General features: G+C 38.5%; 1 long non-coding RNA gene and 2 pseudogenes across 3 annotated transcripts; 2 read left to right on the top strand and 1 right to left on the bottom strand.

The window, feature by feature from the left end:
• The first annotated feature begins 1,304 nt into the window (after nucleotides 1–1,304).
• On the top strand, nucleotides 1,305–5,861 carry LOC148730894 (uncharacterized; annotated as a pseudogene). The gene is made up of 5 exons (XR_016001018.1): nucleotides 1,305–2,015; nucleotides 3,074–3,341; nucleotides 3,732–3,964; nucleotides 5,012–5,319; nucleotides 5,487–5,861. The product of XR_016001018.1 is annotated as an uncharacterized LOC148730894 (transcript).
• LOC111319770 (uncharacterized) lies at nucleotides 2,433–7,182 on the bottom strand. Its single transcript, XR_016001021.1, has 3 exons — nucleotides 6,662–7,182; nucleotides 3,357–6,539; nucleotides 2,433–2,800 (listed from the first exon to the last, which is right to left on the bottom strand). It is a non-coding gene; the product is annotated as an uncharacterized LOC111319770 (long non-coding RNA).
• Nucleotides 7,183–7,234: 52 nt separating this feature from the next.
• LOC148730895 (uncharacterized) lies at nucleotides 7,235–16,050 on the top strand (annotated as a pseudogene). Its single transcript, XR_016001020.1, has 16 exons — nucleotides 7,235–7,872; nucleotides 8,299–8,401; nucleotides 8,792–9,015; nucleotides 9,109–9,240; nucleotides 9,466–9,636; nucleotides 10,683–10,822; nucleotides 11,154–11,265; nucleotides 11,367–11,450; nucleotides 11,581–11,611; nucleotides 12,261–12,419; nucleotides 12,683–12,773; nucleotides 12,891–12,977; nucleotides 13,222–13,270; nucleotides 13,455–13,523; nucleotides 13,933–14,111; nucleotides 14,256–16,050. The product of XR_016001020.1 is annotated as an uncharacterized LOC148730895 (transcript).
• The last annotated feature ends 7,544 nt before the right edge of the window (nucleotides 16,051–23,594 follow it).

The following is a 23,594-nucleotide window of genomic DNA, read 5'->3' on the forward strand; positions in this document are numbered from 1 at the left end:
TTTCATACTCTTGATTCTCCCAGGGGAATAAGTCTAGTTTGCTACAGTTTCATTGTAAGTGTTCTCTCCCTTTGTAAACATTAGACCCATTTTAAGTCATTGTTTCCCAGGACTCAACACTAATGGTAGCCCACTAGCCACAGACTAGTAGAAATTCAGTTTTGGCTAGTGGTTTTCAATTCCACTGGCCAGTTTGGCTAGTAAACTGACTGAAATCGTCGTAACTTCTAAAAACATCTAGGATGTCACTAGCCACTTGGCTAGTAAGTTGAAAAGTTAGTGTTGGGCCCTGGTTGCCTTTGAATGTGTTCTCAATGACATATGGATCTCCTCGTGCAAAAAGTCAGTCATACAGAATTGGGATTTCTAGTTGGCATTCCAATCATGGAAGATTCTTGGTGCTTCCTGAATTGAAGCCGTAGTTTCCATTTGAATGATGACAGAACCAACAGTTTGTCTTCACCACTAGAACAAATAGGGGGAGCTCATATCGCATTGTCTTGTATGTTGCATCAAGAAGGGTGATTTCATTTCTGTAACGGATCATAAGATTTTTCCGCCACGCAGTTTGATGAGCGAACAGAAGATCATCTCCCACACGAGTTTCATCTGTTTCATCACTGCTGCTTTCGGCATCGATTGATGAAGATGACAGTACACAGGATTTAAAGTAGAATGAATCGTAGGGTTTCTCCGGAAGCCAACTTTTAATTTTCTTTTCAAGGTTCTCCTGATCAGTTTTGGACGGCAGTTTTTTCACTGAGGCCTTATACATGCGGTTCCTTACATCCACATCTGTTGAGTAATATCGTCTATTTGCTGATGATGGTGGAGTTTTTGTCTATGGGCTGCAGAACACTACAACCCTGCTGGTTGTTTGTTGTTTGATTCATGTTCGTGCTCGCTCGTGCTGTTGAGGCTTTGTAACCTCTCTCAGACTCCCCTCAGCTATGGCGTTCCATTTCCGCCAAAATTCAATGTTCTATTTTACATCGTACTTTCCACAATATTTTTTACATTTTGCGTTATGTCAGTCGAGTTTGCACTGGCGATTCAACTTTTTTGCATTCAACATTCAACGTTTGTTTATGCAACATTTTAAGTTATCGCTTTCGACATTCAACTTTTTAGAGGCAACAGTGTAGTTTTCGAATTCGACCCTCAAGTTCAGTGGAATCCACTTTCATGTTTTCGCATCCAAAATTTAGCATTTGTCCTTTAAGTTTTGGCTTCCGACCTCCGACTTTGGGTATTGTACTTGCAAGTTTTCGCGTTCGACATTCAACTTTTCGAAGTGGAATTTTACCCGCTGGTTAGTGACTGAAGGAGATCGTGGGCGCAATCGCCCTGAGCCACCCCTGCTCAAAGGGTGGACGATAGGGACGAGAGAATTCCCAGTTGAGTGGACTCGGGAGACCTTTCTCCACTCCCCACCAGACCAGACTTCGCCAACAGGTCGAAGATGGCCGAGTTCTTTAGTTTAGTGGGGCGCTTGTGACTTGTTTGCATCTCTTCAGCTAATTTAGCTTACATTTTCCCGAAATTGTATTATCATTCACAAGTGCTGTTAAACTTTGAATCAATGTGTCATCTTGAAAAATTTGATCCAGCAAATGTCTGATGACAAGGCGTATTTGAATTCAGCTGTCTTGGATATAATATGTGCTGTAGACAGATTTGGGGGATCTGGAGATCCATGTTTAGATTTCCAACCAATAGTTTTCAAGTTGGATTTTCTGCTGTTAGTCTTGACGTGGATAAACTAGTCTCAGAATTGATTGGACATGCTTACAGGATGTTGGTAGAAATCGATCAAAGAAACCATATTAACTGTGCATATCAAGCTCCGCTGCATAATAGAGGGACACGAGGGAGACCTTCCTACGAAATCAGCGAGGAACAGCTTCATTTTTTACTTCAGCAAGGGTTTAAAGTATGTGACATTAGTAAAATTCTTGGGGTGAGTGTCAGGACGGTTGAGAGGAGAATGTCAACATTTGGGTTGAGTATATCAGGTAAATAGTGAAAATGAACCACTATAAGGACAATTTTGTACAACTAAATAATAATTATTAAAAACTGGATCATTGAATAATGCAATTCAAGACTTTTTATTGGCTTAGCCATTATGGTATATGAGCCAATATACCATAATCTACAAATATGGTAAGCGTACGCATCAGCTTAAAATCAAAAGGGAGCTAAAAAATCCGGTTTCTTCTCACAAAATCATAATTTCTTGAGGGCGTTTTTAATAAAACAATTATTCCACTCGCGCTTGTTGGATATGAGATGATTATAGCCAACTCGGCGCTACGCGCCGAGTTGGCTATCTATCATCTCATATCCAACGCGCGCTTGTGGAATAATTGTTAATTAGTCCTGGATTGATGCTATAAAAAAGCATTGTTTGATCCTGCAAATACTTAACCGGTAGTTACTAAAATTTTTTATTTCACTTTCTGGGAATACCTTTAGGTAGTTGTTGCACCAAACAGTTGTGATTAGATTTGCAAATTAAAATTTTCTCCTCCACTTGTTCCTAGAGATCCAGACCCATAAATAATGGATTACCTTTATAACATCATTATCTTTATTGCTGTTGACCATCCACACTTCACAGATTTAGTGCTTTCTGCCGATAACTTTACTGAGAACAAGCTACAATGTCATGTATAGCCTCAGTCCTGAAGAATGTTATTATTATCATGGCAGTTTTACACGTCTGCAGGCCCAGTACTAGTAAAACACAGAAATTGGGCGTGTGACAGAACAACTCCTGCCTCCTGCACTGTGAAGTCTTCAAGATTATGCAAAATATAAGAATATCATAGCCAGTTCTTGTAACTTATTTTTAAAATGTTAAATTTTAATAACATTAAGAATGAGATAGCAATAAAGAATAAAAATCTCTCTCTTTGCACTAAAAATTTAGGTCACTGTTCTGCCTAGCTGAAGATTTATGGCAAAATGGTACTAAAATAACATTATTAGTAGTATTGTCATCATCATCATTGCTATTCATTACTCAACACTAAGACTGAAATTTTTTTATCCTATTGCTTTGGTTCAGGTATGTTCAGTCTTATAGAAGACAGCCAATTGGATGAGCTCGTTCGAACTGCTTCAAGCCAGCATCCTGGAATGGGTTTACGAATGCTCAAAGGTTATTTACGGAGCAAAGAGTTTCGTTTTCAGCGAGAAAGAATAAGATTATTCCTATAGCGAACAGATCCCATTGGTATCATGGAGAGATGGAAAAGTACCACCAGGAGGCGAAATTACAATGTTAGGTAGCCACTCTCACTCTGGCACATAGATGGGAACCATAAGTTGATAAGGTACTGATAACATACCTGTTCTATAGTGTACATTGTCATAGTCTCTCAGTGATCTTGTGGGTGGAGCTGTAACTAACTGTCATGTATTGTTGAAGTTTAACACAATCAACCTTCTGCTTTTGGACACCTGTAAATATACACACCTTTATGTCCTAAAAGCAAACACATGTTAACTGTGGCCACAACACCAGCTGATGCAAGGTTTTTTTAAACTGTGTTTTAAATAGCATTTAGACATCAATCAAGATGGATAACTTTTCCCTTGTCCCATTTTTTAACAAATGCTGGTAACACCAGACATGCTTAAGGTTACCCTTACGGGAGCTTTGATTTCTTGTTTTTCACGCTTGTATGTAAACTATGTAAGAGTTTTTATTTTTTTTTTAACAGATGGAGAATTGTTATCCATGGTGGAATTGATGGCTTTTCACGAGTTCCAGTCTATTTAAAGGCCTCAAATGACAACAAAGCAAGCACTGTTCTTTGATGCTTTTGTGAAGCTGTATCAGAGTATGGCCTTCCATCTCGGGTCTGCTCTGATAAAGGAGGGGAGAATATAGATGTAGCAACCTATATGCTTACTAACATACAGCGCGGGCCAGGCAGGGGAAGTATGATTACAGGTACAGAGTACTGAATTATTCCTTTGGTCAGTTTATGAGTAGTCTGCATATTTGCTCAGGAATAGTGAAGTGCATTGTTCTCTCTCCCTGCATCTTTCCTTTCCTGCGTGGGATGATTTTTGTGCCTGCTCATGTTTCACTCACTCTACTATCCATGCAGAAATGTAGGGACTAGCTACTTGTAATCTATCTTTCCTTAGCTCTAGAGATGACTTTTTCTGGGTTTCTAAAGGATGGGATCTTGAATTCAGAATATACTTTAGACCCTGAAAAGGTTTCAAAAAATGTTTCTACTTTTTGCATGAATATATAATGAAAAAGGTACTTGTGATTATGAACTAATCTTGAGGATTTCTAGGCAAGGAGAAATCATGCTGTATAAATAGTATTATTTTACTATTAATAACTCACAAGTTTCATTTAGTTTAAAGGCCATTGTTTTCATGAATGCTTGTCCTAGTTGTTAAGTTTCAGCCTGGTGATTGCCCTCCCCTTGCCATGCTTCCAAAATCAAGTTGTTATTTGTTGAGTATGTTGGTAATTGAACAACTTGCTGAGCATAGACAAAATGCCTTTCATATGCTTCCCTGCTGTTGCTTACTATCAACAGTGATGTTTTCTTCTTCCATGCTAATATCACATGTATGCAACTTACACTAGTCAAGGTTTACCATAAATGCATGTCGCTTGTTGATAAGCCTTAAGCAAAAACCATGTTGTACAACTGTAGGCCAAGCCCCCTATTTTTAAGCAATCAATCTGGTATGCTACTCGTAAAATACAATTACAATTGATTGATTGTAATATCGATGGGGTATGCTACACGTAGAAAACAATTACATTTGATAAATTGTATTACTCCTGATAAATGATTTTAATTTATCCTGAAAGAGATGAGGGACTGAAACTCAATATGACTCTTAGTGTCTTTTGTTTTTCTGTTTACATTTAGGTATTCAACTCCAGATTGTTAGATAATGTTTTACGGTTAATGAAGTAAAATAACATTTTATCAATCTGTAAAGTTGTATGCTTTGCAATCACTAGGAAAGAGTACACACAATCAAAGGATTGAACGACTTTGGAGAGACGTATATGATGGTTGCCTTTGCCTCTTCTATGAACTCTTCTATACCCCGGAGCACCAGTATGTCTTAAATGCAGATGATGATTGTCACCTCTGGTGCCTACATTACGTGTTCCTGCCTATCATCAACAGACATCTGAGTAATTGGAAAGATGCTTGGGTTCACCATCCATTACGTACAGAAAGAAACAAAACACCTATGCAGTTATGGATTAGTGGACTGCAAGAGGCATGGGGATTTCTTGGTCATGAAGGTGAAGTGTTCCAGGTATGAAACATGTTTGGTTTCACTTAATCAGCATTACTTGTGTCAAATAATATGCAAGAACTATGAACAACAATTTCTATCCTCATTCCAACAGTGCATGATATTAGGGTTAATGCTTTGGCAGCAAGTATGTAACAAATTGCTTACTATTATCATTTTCTTTTTAGGGTGATTATAGCAACTATGGGATTGATTGGCGAGGTCCCATCCCAGAACAATGCCCTGATTATGTTGAAGTTGCGGACACAAACTGTCCATTCACTGAGGAGGAAATGCATCTCCTACCACTAACAGACAATTTAACATACTTAGAGGGGTTTGAAGTATTCAGTGAAATCACCAACTTATTGTAAAAAGAAACACCATCAGGAGTTCGTGAAGAAATGAAACATGAACAAACAAAAAACAAACAAGTCATATGTTTATTTAAAGTAACAACAATTTTCACAAACTTCTTTTGATCTTTGACATGCTGTGTTACATGTACAGAACTGGAACAATAAATTGCAACGTTTTGCATAATTATTTCACCACAAATTCAACAGTCACTCTGTTGTTCAAATAAAGATCCATACCTTTCAAATAGGTCCTTTGGTTTCAACTTTTAGAATCATTATCACCATAAGAACCTTGAGAAGGATTGCACCACTCTTGCAGTGTTTATTAAAACAGAAAAAATTTAAATTTTAACTACTGATGTAACATGCCATAAAGAGATCCTTAAATACTGGTGAATGCCTTCCCACAATTATCACAACCTGCTTGAAGTGCAACCAGGAAGGTATCCTTGTCTGGGAAATTTCTTGGCAAGGTGATGTTCTTTGTGCAAGTAGATGAAAAAATGGAATCTACATCATCAAATTCAATCCTGATCCTCCCTAAACCAAAATCCGGTAAGCAGGGTGCCTCAGTAGCAAAGGTGAGGAATGACTTAAGGACATCTGGTGTTGCACCTAATATAAACTTAGTCATGTGCTCCATGATGTCTTTTTCAGCATCACTCATCTCTGATGGAAACATAATATTCCCTTGACATCAGAGCCCTGAATTTCCTTCTCTCCTGCCACAAACAGCTCTTTGAAAAGCTCAGGATGTAGCTGCATTCTGGACCCAAATTCCAGAGTGTGTAGCCTTTGCCTTAGTTGATCTAACAGTATTTTGGGCTTCCCGATGGCATGATGTATAATAAGGCTTTGAATGACTCGCATTTTGTCATCATTCTGAAAGATATCCAGAGAACATTCATAACTCAGCGATAAACCATTGACCTGCGAGTTGTAGTTTTACATGTAGTTATAACAAAATCATTAAGAAAGAGATTGCATCAGTTATGTGTACATACTCGTATATTGATTCAAAGTTTAACAGCACTTGTGAATGATAATACAATTTCGGGAAAATGTAAGCTAAATTAGCTGAAGAGATGCAAACAAGTCACAAGCGCCCCACTAAACTAAAGAACTCGGCCATCTTCGACCTGTTGGCGAAGTCTGGTCTGGTGGGGAGTGGAGAAAGGTCTCCCGAGTCCACTCAAAAGTTGAATGTCGAACGCGAAAACTTGCAAGTACAATACCCAAAGTCGGAGGTCGGAAGCCAAAACTTAAAGGACAAATGCTAAATGTTGGATGCGAAAACATGAAAGTGGATTCCACTGAACTTGAGGGTCGAATTCGAAAACTACACTGTTGCCTCTAAAAAGTTGAATGTCGAAAGCGATAACTTAAATGTTGCATAAACAAACGTTGAATGTTGAATGCAAAAAAGTTGAATCGCCAGTGCAAACTCGAATGACAAACGCAACATGTAAAAAATATTGTGGAAAGTACGATGTAAAATAGAACATTGAATTTTGGCGGAAATGGAACGCCATACTCAGCACCCGATTCGCTCGAAATTAACCGCTTACAAGTGGATTTAATTAGCATCAAATTAACGCATAGAAGCGGTCAAAGCAGGGCCTATTTACCTTTCGTGAGATGAAGGAAAACAAGGCCTGGTATCACAGCCAGCTAACCCCTTGAAACGCGATTTAGATACCATTATGCCTCCTAAGCGAGATTTCAGATCGAAAAAAATTTTTAATTTAGTAACTTTCAAAAGGGGAAAAGCTGTGAGGAAGGCGAAGTTTAGTGTTCCTGTTCGATATTCCGCCCAGCAATCTGTTCATTCAACGACTGTTGCCGCCGGATCTTTGAACGCAGGCAGAGGTTTTTCTCCAGATCAAGAAACCTTCCCCATATTGACGAACCTCATGGCTTAAGAACTAAAAAAAAATCAAAGTTTACAAAAGTACGTCTGAGGCGCAAGCTGAAAGCTTACCATGAAAGGAAAGCCACGCTGGCTGCGTCCTGGCTCAATGCAAGAGAGTTGCTTGTCTGAGCACTCTTGACAAGCCAGGCTTTGCCTTTGGAGCAGATGTGTATCATTCCTTTTTGCGAAGAAAAGGCATGCGGCAGATGCCTTGACTGCAGTCCGGGGCACTTTATGTGTGAAAAGCACATCAATTTGGTTCACGCAGGAGGTAGATCACTTCATCACCCAGAAGTTTGGAAGGTGAATTGAAGTTTTTTGGAGCACAATCTCGTCAGCTACCTTTAAATATTCAATTATGTTGTGAAACCCAATTGCATGTCTACTCTGGCCGTTTGCCAGTTTCGTTTGTTGTATGTTGTCTTGTGGTTTTATTTCAGGGCGGCATCCTTTCCTCTTTTTTCTTACTGTTACTGCACTATTACTTTTCAAAACTTATGTAGTTTTTCTCAACTTCAAAGTGTATTATGTCAGTAAAACCTGTCCCATTTTTGTACAGAGGAAAAAGCAAGAACAGGGAGCATTATGTTTTCTTGCAAATGTACATGTAATTTTCCCTGGATTCAGAACTTAGTTAAGTCCGTTTTTGGAAATTTTGAAAGAGTTGGCTGATTTAAAGGGTATGTGATTTATAGTCACCTAATAACAAAGGATATAATATACTGTTAGGATGAAAGATTTGTACCATATCAGTTTGAGGAGTGTGTCTGGACTACACTTCACAACTTGGATCATGGATATGTGCGTGATATTATAGCTGTTGGTTTACATGGTAAGTAACTGACAGCAGTGCAATTTGTAACTATTATATTCGGTTCCATTTTTTCTTGTTCTTTTCTTTTATTTAAATGTTTAGGTTACCTCTTCTAGGAAGGTCTTTGTTTCTGTTTTTACTGGTTTTAAGGTGTTGATTATATTGATTTAGAAAGTTTTGTAACAAGGACATTACAGAGAGTAACTGATAAGTTAACTGCAAATTTTCCATTACTAAGTCTGGTTTATTCTAACCTAGACAGGTGTCTGTATATTGCAGAAGCTTGTATTTTTTTAGTCTTTTTTCGTTTTCATGAGAATAACTATCACTCTTTTGAGCATGGGTGGGAATTGATAAACAATAGAAGAAGAGCAGCATGGACACGCTATGTTGTTTGTCTTTGTAAAGGGAAGTAGCATCTCATTAAAATCAAATGCTGTGAGCATGTCGAACCAGAAGCCATAACCCTGGTCAGGAATGGTTTCTGGCCATCTACACCAGAACAACCCCAGGTAGCCTTTGACCTTGGATTCATGGTCCTGCTCCAATACATTTTCCTAGAATGTAGGGTATCTTTAATGTCAATATTTCAGGCACTACAATGGTTGGTCCCACCTGCTTCCAAGGTTTGCGTAAGTATTCATTTAGAAGTGTTTTATCTTATGTTCAGGAATACAATTTTTCTCTTAAGTTATACAATAAATAAATGATTTGTTCTTCTGTAGATAAAGGATATCTACTGGCTCCTTGTTGGAGATTGTTTCTGTGAGTTCCGGTTTATGTCCAGCATGTTGACCAATCTGAAGTATTTCAATCCTCGTTATGAGAATGATCATGAATGTCGTGCATGTCCTAAGGTTTGTGCAGAGTTATCCTTCAGTGACTAATGTCTACCATGATAGTAAATCTAAGAAAATCATTGTATATATAGGCATAATGAATGACATGATATTACTTTACACAAGAAACATCAATTTGGATCATCTGAGCAGGAGCTATTTCCTCATTTTTTTATTTATTTTGGCTTAAGAAATATTTCTAACATGACAATTTTAATTTTGCTTTTTTGCATTTGATTATAGAAGAATGGAAGTTTATTTGTCTCCATTGATGCATTGTTTGGATGTGTCTGCAAATGCAGTGCTGGAACCAGTGGAAAGTCTTCCAATCATGGAGAGGAACTGTGTATTAGCCAAGAAAAAGTAGATAGGTTTCTAGCTAATTACAGCAAAAGACCAAGCAGCAAGTCAACGGTGTGTTAACGAAGACTATCTTTTCCCCTTATTTTGTGTGTTGTTGCTTTATTCTTACCTTTTGTTACCCAGTATTACTTATGCTACTACTCGACCATTGCAACGAGATACCAAAAGTAACAATTATGTTCATTGCATGTAATACTGTAAGACATTGCATGTTTTTTTTTTTGCATGATTTGCTTGTTTTTTTGTTTTTTTTTTGCATGTTTTTTTTTTTTGGTAATTTTAAGTGTTATTTTATTTTTAACTTGTAATTAGTTGATTAAGTCAGGGCCACAAATTTATAAGCCTGTGGCTATTACGTGCTACCCTGTATAAATAAAGTCTTTATTATTTTTATTATTATTATATATGAAGGTGTTGTATTAATCAAATATAGTACAGTTTGAAGGGTTGGTTACTTTGGTTCTGGCTGCTTATAAGTCTGCCCAAAATACATGTAGCTCTAATATATTGTTAGTTTGTTATGTTAACTTTACAGGAACCTTGGGAATTTTCAGGTTAAGAACAGTACATAACCTTTATTGCAGCCCTCTCTTTTCTTTGAATTTATCCTTCTTATTTTTTCAAGTAAAGTCTGTTTCTTCTTTTTTTTATAATTAATTTATGGTCTTTATAGGTAATATATTGATATATGCTTGCACAATAAACTCTGCCAAGGGTGTCTACCATCACTCTTGCTGGTCCCAAGCCCAAATAAAAGAGGAGGGGTTGTCAAGCAGTAAATTTATTTTGTTGTCTAAGTTTTGAATTTGATTACAAATTGAGAAGTGATGATTGTTTTCTGCTAATATTTTCCTTGCCTTCTTTTCCATCATGTGATTTTTAATTTCTAATTGTACTAGTCCATTCCAAAACACATGTTGCTCAAATATATTGTTGGTTTGCTAGTGTGTAAACTTTACAGGAACCTTGTGAATTGTGAGCCTCAAGAACAATACTGAACTGTTTATTATCTTCATTAAGTATGGTTTAATTTGAAACCTTCAATTGGAAAGGTGTGAAGGAAGTTGAAGATTTAAGTTAAAAGTTTTTTGTTGTAGGAGCAATGTAACCAGTTTCAAGCTGGGTCCAATCTCCGCTCCAAGAACAAATCAACAAAGCTGGATGAGACGGCCCTCTTTGGAGGAGGCTGTAAGCATGAAGTGCCACTCAAGTTTTTCAGCTTAAGGAGAGGAGAAGAGTATGTACATGCAAAATGAAATATATACTAAAACTTATATTTACATTTTCGTTTGGCTATTGTCAAGCAATATGTAATTTATAGAGTTACTTAATGTTAAATTGTAAGATGTAAACTTTCAGAGACAAGTTACTTTGAATTCTTAGTAGCAAATTTACATGACCAATGTTGGGTCCCAAAGAAAGATTTTTTTGTGTGTTACTTATGTACAGCTGTATAGTGTAACCCTGTGTTATAAACCAATTACATTAGGGCACTCAATGAAGCTAGGGCATGATTCAATTACAGCATGCAAATGGTTATTAATGATGATTATAATTTTATCAAAGAGGATTGGAAATGCTGTGTATTTGCTGAAATGGATTAAAAATCATGTACAAGACAAAGCTGTCAACATTCGCTTCTTTTCTGATATTGCATGTGTGCTGGATACACATTTGAGAGTGAGAATTTTTGCAGTTTTATTTCAACTGAAATCTTTGTCGTGGTACTCTAGTATTTTTGCTTGTTAAACGATTGTTGTATTGTTTTATCTGCACTGTAGAATACGCAGCAGGAAACATTGCTTGAAAATGTTACTCTATCGATACCAGCATTTCACTGCTAAGGACACAAAGTTTCTTGTCAGGTATTTTGAAAGATATGCCCATTGAATACTTTTGAGGAGTTAATAGTTATAGCAGAACGCATGCATCCTTACTTCAAAACAGCTAATGTTTTCATGATTCATTTTTTGTTCTTTTGCATTATAACACTAGGTCAACTACAGCGGGAGAAGGCTAGAAGGGTGTTGATGCACGTCATTTGCGTGACGGCGCTTTAAGTTACAGTTACACGCGTCACTTGCGTGACAGTGCTTTACGTTACAGTTAGGTTCTTTAGCTATTTTTGGATGTGATTGATTTAGTACGTGCGGAGCGTGTGTGTGGAGTAGACATTTTTCGCTGTGGTCTACAAAAAGAGATTATAAAGGCCTACGGTGTCGCGGGACAGATATGTAAGTTCGTTTAATCGTAATTTATCCTTATTGCTTGTGGTTAGCCCAGTTCGCAGTTCAATTAATATATTATTCATTTTATGTATGATCATTGTGATTTTACGTACCGCGACCTCGTGGCCGCGTGGATATCTGAGTCGATTTCTTTATATTAGTTCTATAGTTTCGCTCGTTTCTGGCTGTTTGCATTTAGCCTGTTTAGTTCTATTTTGTTGCCTCTGAGGGTTTTCATTTGTCGATCTCTAGTGCCTTGTAACGTTTGTTTGTGCAACTGCCTTACGCTAGTCCTTCATTGTTTATTTCAGTTTACGAGATCAATTAATAAATGTGATGTGAATGTCGCTTCGGTCTCTGTAAAGTTCCACCCGTTCTGGTATTTTTCTCCGGTCGCGATTTTCACGGCAATACATTCGGCCTTGATGTTCGCCTGCCGTTACAAAGGGTTTGGGTTGAGTGATGGCAAGGTGATGGAGAGATTGTGGTCTTACTTAAGGCCAACAGCAAAAGTAACTAAAGAAACGACTCCAGCCCATCGAGTTGATACTTTAACTGACTTCTTGATGCACTACGCAAAAAAAGTCCATTTCGAACCTTGGTTATGTTGCTGTCAATCTTCACCTTTTACAAATACGGTCATCACCAGAATATATCCTTTTGTGACCGATTTCAGTTGTGATGTTTTCGTAAACCAGTCGTTACGTAAACCAGTCGTTTACGTAAACCACTCTGTAATTTATATTTTTCTCGGTATATTAGCATCTCTATTGGTAGTGGCCTAACAAGCCTCATTTTCATCCGAGTTTAAATAAAGTCATCATCATCATCATCATCTTGCTGTTTTTGACTGATTCTTTTTTCGATAACGACCTCGTGACCATCTGAAGAAAGTAGTGGAAATGGAGAAAGAAACTGAAGAGCAACTAAATTTGCTTCTTGAGAATTTGAACGAAACAGGTTGGGGTTTGATTTTACTATCTGTCATTTTTTTATCCCTCCAATATATAGGGATGTGGAGATGATGATACAGCCCCTTTTTACTATTGATTTTTGTTGTTTTTTTCCATTACCAAGGTATTAAGGTGGACATATCCAGCATCTCAGAGTGGAGTATGATGGAGAAATCTACGGCTAACAAAGCGGCCAGCGCAAGAAAAGCTAGTACGTACAAATTTTCCGTTTAACTAGGATGGAGATCGGGTGTTGTTAATGTTATCTGAGGTCGCATATTTATTGAGGGGAAGTTATTTGGATTGGCTCCTCGCCTTTAACGACCAATAATAAAAACTGGTTATAGATAATTGTTTTAAGTGCTAAAGTGGAACTTAATGAACTACCACAACTGAAGCTAAGAGTTACTCAAGTGATTACAAATATTTAGGATTTGACGTTTTCTTCTTGAAAGGTTCATCACCAGATGATTACCCAGACAAGTTGAGGCAGTTCATCTGTGTACGTTATGAAGTGGTATGAGGATTTGGTTTTCATTTAATGCAGTTTACTCCAAATGTGCAACTCGTGATCTAGTTTCTGAATTTTGCAAGAATTATGTCACTTTTTGGTCCATCACCAGGCTCTCTGTCATTCATCTCCATTTTTCTGAAATTTTTCCACTGAATTTTTCACACCGTTCATTTACAGAACAAACCTGCAAAAATGCTCCCCGGGATCTGAAATTTGGAAAATATTGACCGATCAGCTTGACAGGTATGAAACAATCTTTTGGATCCTGCAAGTTACTCTCCTAGTCTGGGAACTAAGTTATATTTACGTCCAAATATTAGGACAGGTTTGAAATGAGATCTGCCAAAACAAAACAAAGTAATCATTTCTAGCCACAACATCTACAAATAGTTAATCATACTACGAGACCTGAAACACTCAGGCAATCGAGCAATAAGAATTATGGACAAAGGCAGTCAAACGCGCAAGTCGTTATTGGTATTTTACTTCTCGCGGCAAGTTTGGCAATGGCATTGCAAAGCAATGGTATTTTACTTGATTCTCACGGCTGTTTGGCAATGGCATTGCAAAGCAATGCAGAACCAAACCAAATGCAATTTAATTTCAAAAATGATTTTGGCTTCTCCACTTTTTCCCTTTCTGGCGGTAATAGGTTGGATCAACAGCTAAAGAACCTTGAAAGCGGCCAACCCCGGTGGTCTCCGGACAGCAGCATGTATATTGCATACCTCCGCGATTTGCAAGACAAGCGTCGAGAGGACCTGTTGTTGTCCATGCATGTTGAGTGCTCAGAAAGGTGGTTTCTCTTACAACTGATGAAGAAATATGCAGGTATTGCATTGATATGTTCAGGTGTCAACATTTGTCGTCAAGAAGCCCTATTGAAACTGTAACTGTCATATCGTAGCGACATGATAGCTGTAAATCTCGGCTTTTTATGGTATCATTTTGACTTTTGTCGTGTAAATTCTTCAGATGTACAAGCCATTGCGAAACGACTTTGTACGCAGATCACGAAGGCAATAGGAGCCATTAAACAGCTGGTCAAGGAATAGACAATGCGAAACGTGCAAACGGGATCCAAACAATTTCTAGTGATTACAAAGGTCACCAGAGGCGCGCGCTAAATCGTAAAAAACTTAATGAATACGGTACTCTGAGAACATTATTTTTCGGTTGTGAGTGATTTCAGATGGTTTTGAATTGTTTAAGATAATTTTAGTTTGTTTTTAGGTGGCTTTAGGTGGCTTCAAATGGTTGAAGGCGGTTTCTGGTCGTTCCATCTGAAATTACATTATGCATTACATGCTTAATTTTCTTTCAACATCAACGGCTTTCACATTATTCGTGAAAAGCGATGGACAACGCAGAACTCGAACTAAGCTGGATGGCGAAAATCTTACCCTGTAACAACGTATACTGCCTGAGTGTGATAAAATAAAAAAAAAAAGGTCGAAAGATGTCCTAAGATCGTTACAGAAAAGGTCAAAAGTTCAGAAATTACACCAAGATAAAAAATAGCTTGAAAGTTTTACCAACATACATACATGAAATTTAGTGTAGTAAATTAATTATCCTAGTGCCCATGATAAAATGTATGTTAATCACTTCTAGGCCGAGGACCCTTTCAAGGTGTAAGCTGAAAAATACCTTCACTTGGTTTTCGGAAATGTCGACTCTCGCGGCACATGCACGAATTTTGTCGCACATGGCTTTCTTGGTCGAGGTCATTCCTTCGTTGAAAAACGTGGTTAGCACTTCCTTTTGTTCCTCTGAATAAATTAATCTGGATTGCCTTTCCATTTTAGAGTAAAAAGGTCAGAATCAGGTAATGGGAATCAATAACCTAAAGGTTCACGTTGTGCAGGGAAACAAAGCAGCTTGTCAAAGGGGTCAGAAAAGGGCACAAATATTTTGACAGTATACGTCACAAGCTCACGATAGGTAAATAGGCCCTACTTTGACCGCCTCCCTGCGTTAATTTGATGCTAATTAAATCCGCATGTAAGCGGTTAATTACAAGCGAATCGGGTGGCATGGTGAAGTTTCCGGTGAACCACGAGGGGAATGTGTGAAAAAAGGAAGAAGCAGAGCCACACAAGCTATTGTAATGATAGCAGGACTGTGTTTTCAGCCGACAGTAGACTGTGCAACAAGATTCTGTCGTTTGCCTTCATCACCGAAACGAAGCGTCCGCTTTAAAAACAAGAGGGGGAAAGATTTCCATATAACCTCCTACATTAATTTTGCATTCCATTTCATAAAGACCAAATATAAACGTTGCTTTGCAACACACTATGCATAATTAATGTATGGGGTTAGATGGAAATCTTGTCACAGGAGGGATATCTCACAATGAAATACGATGAAGATTTAATCTTTCTTCAAAACCCTTCTTTCATTTGTCTTACACATTGGAATTGATAGGAATTTAAACTTTACTTGCTCGCTTTATGCACAACAAGCATTCGGAAATCCTTCTTGTTTTCAAACTCTGATGCATTCGTAGTGTTTGACCGCTGTGTTGGTTGCGCAGGCTCAAAGCTTTTAACAGCTTGTGATGAAAGTGCACCAATTCGGTTAGTAGAGACTGGATATGTAATCATTGCCTTGTTTCAATCTCACAAGGTTAAGTGAGGGAGAGTGCAGCGGCCAGTGCTGCCTTCAGGACTTAAGTTGATTTGTACATTAGAGGGCATTCGAATCTGGGTCCATATTGAGAGATTAAATAGCTTTACTTGGAGTGTCAAGTGGGCTCTTTTCTTTAAAATGTTTTCTTGTTCACTGAAGGAAGCAGTCCATTACATCAATAACTCAGAGGTTCAAGAAAATGAACAAATACTACTTGATTGGAATTCATCTTCATTGGAAACATGCTCTGGAGTGTACTTCAGTAACTGATTGAAATGAACCCTATTCATACTGCTTTCATGACTGACAAATTTCAGTTGCAGAGGCTGAATAATATTTAGTTCTTATTAACCGAGCGGGAGGTCTGCATGGGAGAATCTTGACCAAGGTTGCCAGTACCGACTAAACGTAGTGAAGTCTGTACCAGCGACCGACGTCAAGATTCTCCCATAGAGACCGACCTAGCTCGGTTAATAAGATGTGTATTATATGGCTGTGTCTTATATGCCAATTGTTTATATTCTTTGTGCCTTTTTTCTCTAGGCCGGTCTAGATGGGAAAATCTAGACCGCTTTCAGTATCGATCTCAGCTAATCAAATTCGTGAATTCGGTAGTTCCCAGTCCTTGTGAGACACAGCCATATAATAAACAACTGTAAGTGATGATACACTGTATGAAAAAGGTGTTAATTGAGGATAGAAGCCTATTTTAAAAATGTCCAATTCAGCTAAAATTCATGCCGCTTTTTTCTCGAATATTTCTGAGTTGGTTGTGTAAGTGCTGCAAATACTAAGATAACTGTTTTCATCAATTTCATGGAAATCTGATTGTATTAATCCCGAGTGTGCATGAGGATGAAGGGGTCTTTTAAGGGAAAATTTAAAAAGTGGAAAGATGTTTTGGATATTCACTGGTGATGATAGAAAAAGTTGACATCATCAGAACTTGAAAGTACAGCAGAGTTTTGAATAATGACACTTTAAATTTAATGAATCTGCCTGTTAAAAATCTATTTATGGAGGAGGAGGTGGTTGAGGTAAACTATGTTTGTGGTATCAGGCAGCAAATCCTAAACATCCAGCCGATCCAACTTCACAAGTGTTCATTTAGAACTGTTAAATCATTTTTGGGAAATACATGGGAGTTAACTTAGAACAGTTATAGCTGTCACTGCCAAAGTGTGAGTCTTGCAAAATATTTTGTCAGAGAGTGCACTTCAGCTAGTTATTGAATTTAATTCAGTTTAACTGATTGCAAGATTGACCTAGGAGCCTGTTAGTGTACAATTTCACTTAGGAAGTGATATATGAATTATTATTAAAAACTGGATCATTGGATAATGCAATTCAAGACTTTTTATTGGCTTAGCCATTATGGTATATGAGCCAATATACCATTATCTACAAATATGTTAAGCATACGCGTCAGTTTAAAATCAAAAGGGAGCTAAAAAATCCGGTTTCTTCTTACAGAATAATAATTTCTTGATGGCGTTTTTGATAAAACAATGATTTCTCTCGCGCCTGTTGGATATGAGATGATTATAGCCAACTTGGCGCTACGCGCCTCGTTGGCTATCCATCATCTCATATCCAACGCGCGCTGGTGAAATAATTGTTAATTAACCAAGCATAAGGTCAAGATGGCTGGATATTAGCCAAGTTCTTTTTTTGCATTTTTATGGACCGAGATGGAGTCAAGCTTGGTTAATAAAGGATTTATTATATGTTGGAAAATGATTAGGCATTTTTTAGAATTAAAAAATGACTTGTTTACTTCAAGAACTGGGAAAGAAAACCCACTGTGCTTGTAGCACGACAAACTCACAAGAGTGATGATGATGATGATGATGAAACTTTATTAAGGTGTCTAAAAAAACCACATAGCCTAGGTTGAAGACCTGTACTAATTATGAGACACTACATAAATAAATATAAATTAAGGTAAAAATATATAAATATAAGCGTAGGTATAAATGATATTAATAATAATAAACAATGCTCGATTCCAGGCCCGGGAAAGTACAAAAATTGATGCCAAAGACAACATGGCGGATGAAGAGCAACTTGTGCTTTGGCTCTTATTAATCATTATTACACGACTCGGGCTGTCAGAGGGCCAATAACTAAACTCAACCAATCAAAATGCTCTAATGCCGGTCAATATTCTCTCAGTATTGGACCGGGCACTATCCTGAATGGTCCCGAATGATACCGCACTTGTGTCTCTTTGAACTTCAGTCGTATAATAAATCTCTTATTAACCAAGCTTGCACTGGACCATACTGGAAGAATATCGGCCCTAGGTCTTTTTTGTACGGACCTCGCTGCGCTCGGTCCGTACTGTCAAGACCTCGGGCCGATATTCTCCCAGTACGGCTCTCGCGCTTGGTTAATAAGATATTTATTTTGCGCAGGCGGAGACAATACAGGAGTGATATCGTTCGAAAAAGAAAGCCATTTTGGGTTCGTGATATCTATCGACGTCGAGCAGCTTTGGGAGTGTATGCTAACCTCGTAACCGAACTACGACTTGGTGATCGTGAATTCTACTTTCAGTAGGTTTCGAGTAATTTAAATTTAAATTTCGTAATTTTATAGTCAAGCTCACACGTTTAAATTTACAACTACTTGTACATTTTGGAAAAATGGAATCGAGCATTGTGATTGGTTTATTCTTCCGCTTCCGCTTCCGACTCCGACTATGCAGTTTTCACTAGATCGTAAGCGACGGAGTCATAGGCAGAATTGGTGTTCTGCTTCCTACTCCGTCGGTTTGATTTTCACTAGATCGTATCGCTCCACGCTTCTGATTACGACTCCGTCGCAAGTGAAAACCAGCCTTAAAGAGCTCTCCGATGATCCTTTTTTCAAAGCTTCCCGTGGATGGTACGAGAAATGGAAGCGACGCCACTCGGTCAGCCTACGAACAAAAACAACTCTGACCCAGCGATTGCCCGCCATGCAACCTTGAAGAGAGCATTGTGCGGTTTCATCGTTTCGTCATTACAGCAAGAAAACGCGGCGACTACCCTTTATCCCGTATCTATAACATGGATGAGACACTCGTGCGTGGATGATGAAGACATAGAAGAGAACGAGTTCGAGACAGACAGTGAAAACGAGACTGATGGCGAGTAAACCAATGGGTTGAAAGCCCTTGCACATATCTGTCAAACGGCTCCTTTAGCAGCTAGCAATTTCATAAAAGTGAATGAACAATATTCAGAAGTTATTTTTGTTGTGTTTTATACTGCTTCTGCTTCATTGCTAACTTGACTACAAGCCGAGGGGTAAAGGTATTCAGCAACTGTATATTTTTAAAATCTAAAACCCACGGCTACAAGCCGAACCCCGTTCTTCGTGAAAAATCTCCCAAAATTTTGGGTCGAAAATTGAAAATATCGGTCGGCTTATAGGTGAAGAAATACGGTACTTAGCTCACTGTAGTGTTCTCTCTAACTTATTTGTAGAACAGAGGTCTACTGAATCCAAAGATCTAAGGTTCAATTCCTTGTGGGGACTTAGAACTTTTTTTGGTTCGTGCTCATGACAAGATGGAAAAACATCTTTCTTAACTACGCGTTGTTGCCTTAGAGATCAGTTATTGCAGGGTTCCCACGCTCCTTGAAGGTCTTTGAATTTAGTTTTTTGTTTTCAAGGACTTGAAAACCCATGAATTTAGACTCGGGTCTTTGAAAATTTCTGAAAAATCCTTGAAAATAAGTGCAGATGAATCAAAGTCAAAGTTTTCTTTTGTTTTCAGTGTTAAAAGTGTAAGCTTCTGGCACAAATTAGAAAATGAGTTTTCCTTTCAAATCCTGCACCCGATTATGATGTTTTACACATGATTTTTATATGTTTTATACCTGATTGGTGCATTGGAAATAATCTTGGTTACCGAGCACATTATCACTCTGATGTGCATGCCTGAAGTCACGCTTGTTGGATTTTTCGGCGGGTCCTGCACGCAGTGTTTTTATTTCTATTAGCTCCTATTTAATGCCACAGGTCCTTGAATTTGAGAGCCAAGCCCTTGGAAATAACCTAAAAAGTCCTCGAAAGTCCTTGAATTGGGTTCCTGAAAGACTGCAAGAACCCTTTCATTAGTTATTGCCCTGGGGAGAGGGGGATTAGATTGATTTTGGTACTGTCACATTAAAATTTACCAGATTTCCCCCCCCCCCCCACCCTTAAGGCATTAGTATTCTCATATCTCTCCTAATTGGTCGTCAATTTTCTCTAGCTTCCTTCTATATTCTGCAAGCAAGGACTGATCCATCCTGTATTCCCCCCTGAAAACCATGCAACTCCCAAAAGCTTTCGATGACCCCGCCACCCCCAACCCCCCAGTAATAGATAGTGGGTGTTCTTTAACACCAAATTCTCAGAACTACCTTTATAATAAATATACCGCTGATGTTTTGGAGAGTTATCGCCCAAGTCGCAAAAGGAGGTTGGGTGCCCCAGGGGCTCAGGGACTGCAACCACAATCACACCCAAGGCAGTAGAACACCTGACTGGCCTGCCCAACCTGCAACCCAGTCACGAGCCCCCCACACCAAACCCCAACAGGCACCTGTCACACTACAGCTAACGGCTTAGTGGAAGAGAACTAAGGAAATTAATAAATAAAACCCCTGCACAAAGAAAAAGCAATTGGGGGTGGGAGGGAGGGAACGCTGAGAAGCTATCCTCAAGGACGACAACGCCACGTTACGGTCTGGCCGACTAAACGCAAACACATGGGAGAACGACGCATGCACTGATAAGGATAACCAAAGGACATAGCCTGCCCTAGGCCACCGACAGTCACAATGTTGCTGCAACGCTACAGAACGCACACAAACGCCGGGCAAACGCTAACAGAAGGCAAATACGCTGAATTCCATTTAACAATATTTAATATATAGATCTTGGATATACCGGCGGTTGAATATAACTTGTACCAAAGAGTTCAGAGCTCATTTGGTAAATTTATTCTTAGTTTCAAGGAAGAGAGACTATCACTGCGCCAACAGATAATTGAGATTTTTGCTAGTATATGTGGCTTGGAGAAGGAAATTCTCTCCCAGCTCCTGTGTTCTCTCTTGCCTACCGAACTGATGATAGAGATTACGAACACGAAAGAGGGTAAATAAAGTCTGGGCTGTGCGTGTGTGATCGAGATTAGGAAGACCATTTCAGATGGTCAGACTTACCAACTGACCCACCAACAGGCAGGCAAACAGACAATCAGACGGTGAAATAGTCATTCAGACAGACAGTGAGACAACCAGACGGTCAATGAGACAGATGGCCAGACAGATAGACGGACCGATTGACCATCAGTCAGGAAACTACGGCACAAACAAACGAGCAGACACGCCGGTTTGACTTTTTAACTCACCATATTTCGGTAGTTGGAGTATAAATCGGTGACTATAGATTTTAGATTTAGACATAAAATCAATGAACCGCCCTAATTTAATTTGATAACATACGATAATAACTGCAATTTGTGATATATGATGAATATTTCAGGTGCTTCAATGCAGCGTCTTTGTGCAATATTAATGACTATGATTTTTTCAACTGGAGAATCTGTTCCATTTACCGTTTATGGTGAGTCCTTTCCTCTCCTTTATTTATAATGATTGTGCAGTTTGATCTTACAGCTGAGAGGGTAAAGTCGTGAGAAGGGCTGTTGTCGGTGATAGTAAACGAATTTCTGATTGGCAGTATTCACTTTCAGAGTCCAGTGAGCAGTTTCATTGTCAATTGTGAAAACTGTTCAGTTCGTTGTTTATGTTAGTTTCTAGGATAACGCATTTGTATAATGGTAGCACAGTGCAACCTGAATGAGGCGGCATGGTATTAAGCGGTCACCATGTATTAGGTGGTCAGTTGTCAAAGTCCCAAATTCAACTCTATCTAGCGGTCACCTCTATTATCCGTTCGCGGTCAACCTTTACTAAGTCCCAGCGTTCCTGTATTGAACGGTCACTAAAAGCGGAACCTCTCAAACATACAATACAATACATATATCTTATTAACCAAGCGCGAGGGCCGTACTGGGAGAATATCCGCCCGAGGTCTTGACAGTGCGGACCGAGCGCAGCGTACAAAAAAGACCAAGGGCCGATATTCTTCCAGTACGGTCTCGAGCAAGCTTGGTTAATAAGAGATTTATTATACGACTGAAGTTCAAAGGGACACAAGTGCGGTATCATTCGGGACCATTTGGAACAGTGTCCGGTCCAATACTGAGAGAATATTGACCGGCAATAGAGCATTTTGATTGGTTGATTTTAGTTCATTTGATTGTAAACTGTTTAGCAGTCTGGTAAAGTCCCCCGCACAGTGTTGTGAAGCGCCATGGGTTCAAGATATGAGCGCTATATAAATACAAGTTATTATTATTATTATTATTATTATTATTATTATTATTATTATTATTATCATTAGTTATTGGCCCTCTAACTGCCATAGTCGTGTGATAAAATAGTTTATTGTCACTCCCCTGGTGAGGCTTTTCGGTGACAATGCAATTAAAAACCATATAAACATACCTACTTAAGAATTAATCATATAATAAATGTTATCACTACATACTATACAATATGCAAAATTCAAGTTAAAATTATAAGAAATTAAAATACTAATAAGGTAATAAAAAACACTATCACATCGTGCTATTTGAAAAGTCAGTAATCAATTTGTTTTTCAGATAAAGTTTAAAGGTAAAAATCGATTCTGAAGATTTAATAGCACTGTCAAGATTCTAATCAGAGAATGTTTAGAAATACATTTGATAATAAAAATTAACGGTAAAAAACTACGACGTTTCGAAGTCTGCATGACCTCATTATCAAGTAAAATGTTAAAACTGATGTAAAATTGTAGCTCAGAGATTATATACAAATAAAATGTGATAACTTCATTAGAATAATGAGCGTTCATTGTTATTGGTGTTTAGCATGTCCGATCGTGCAGTATATGTTTAAATAAATACTTTTGCACGTATTGAGTCAGACTGCGTGTTTAGCTTTGGTTTTTGTTCGCGAATGAATAGCATTTCGTGAATTAGGCAGTCCATTTTTCCGCGGCATTTCTTGAGAACGGAAAACGTTTCCTCTAGGCTAGTGGACGCTACACCGTGGGCTTCTTTTAGATGCTTGCCAATGACGGAGGCTTTATGTTCTTGTATGCGTTGATGAAGATGGCGTGTGGTATAACCGATATAATCGCATCGCACGAATCACATTTAAAAGTGTAAACAACGCATTGGTGGTTAATTAAAGCGGGCTTCTCTTCTTGTATCTTGAGCTTTCCCTCGATCTTACGACTCGTGAAAACTGGTTGTAGGTCAGTTCCGATTTTCCGGCCAAGATCTTTCAGCTGATGTCTTACTGCGTCGGCCGATTTTTGGTCTTTAAATGGTAAAGTTATTCTGACAGGTTTTTGTGTAGCCGCGTCAAGTTCAGTTGGGGTTTCGTGACGGCTTTGGATCGTAGAACTCGTGTACCAGGCGATAGCTGAGTTGATGAGTTTCACTGGGTACTTAAGCTTAGTAAACATCCGCTTGAGATGCTGGCATTCCTTCGTAAAAGATTCTTTCGTTGATGACAGGCGGTAAGCTCGGTTCAGCATTGTATTCAGCAGAGATCTTTTGTAACGCTGATCGACATGGCTCTGGTAATG

The sequence above is a fragment of the Stylophora pistillata genome, chromosome 5 (assembly GCF_964205215.1).
Source record: "Stylophora pistillata chromosome 5, jaStyPist1.2, whole genome shotgun sequence".
Lineage (NCBI taxonomy): Eukaryota > Metazoa > Cnidaria > Anthozoa > Scleractinia > Pocilloporidae > Stylophora > Stylophora pistillata.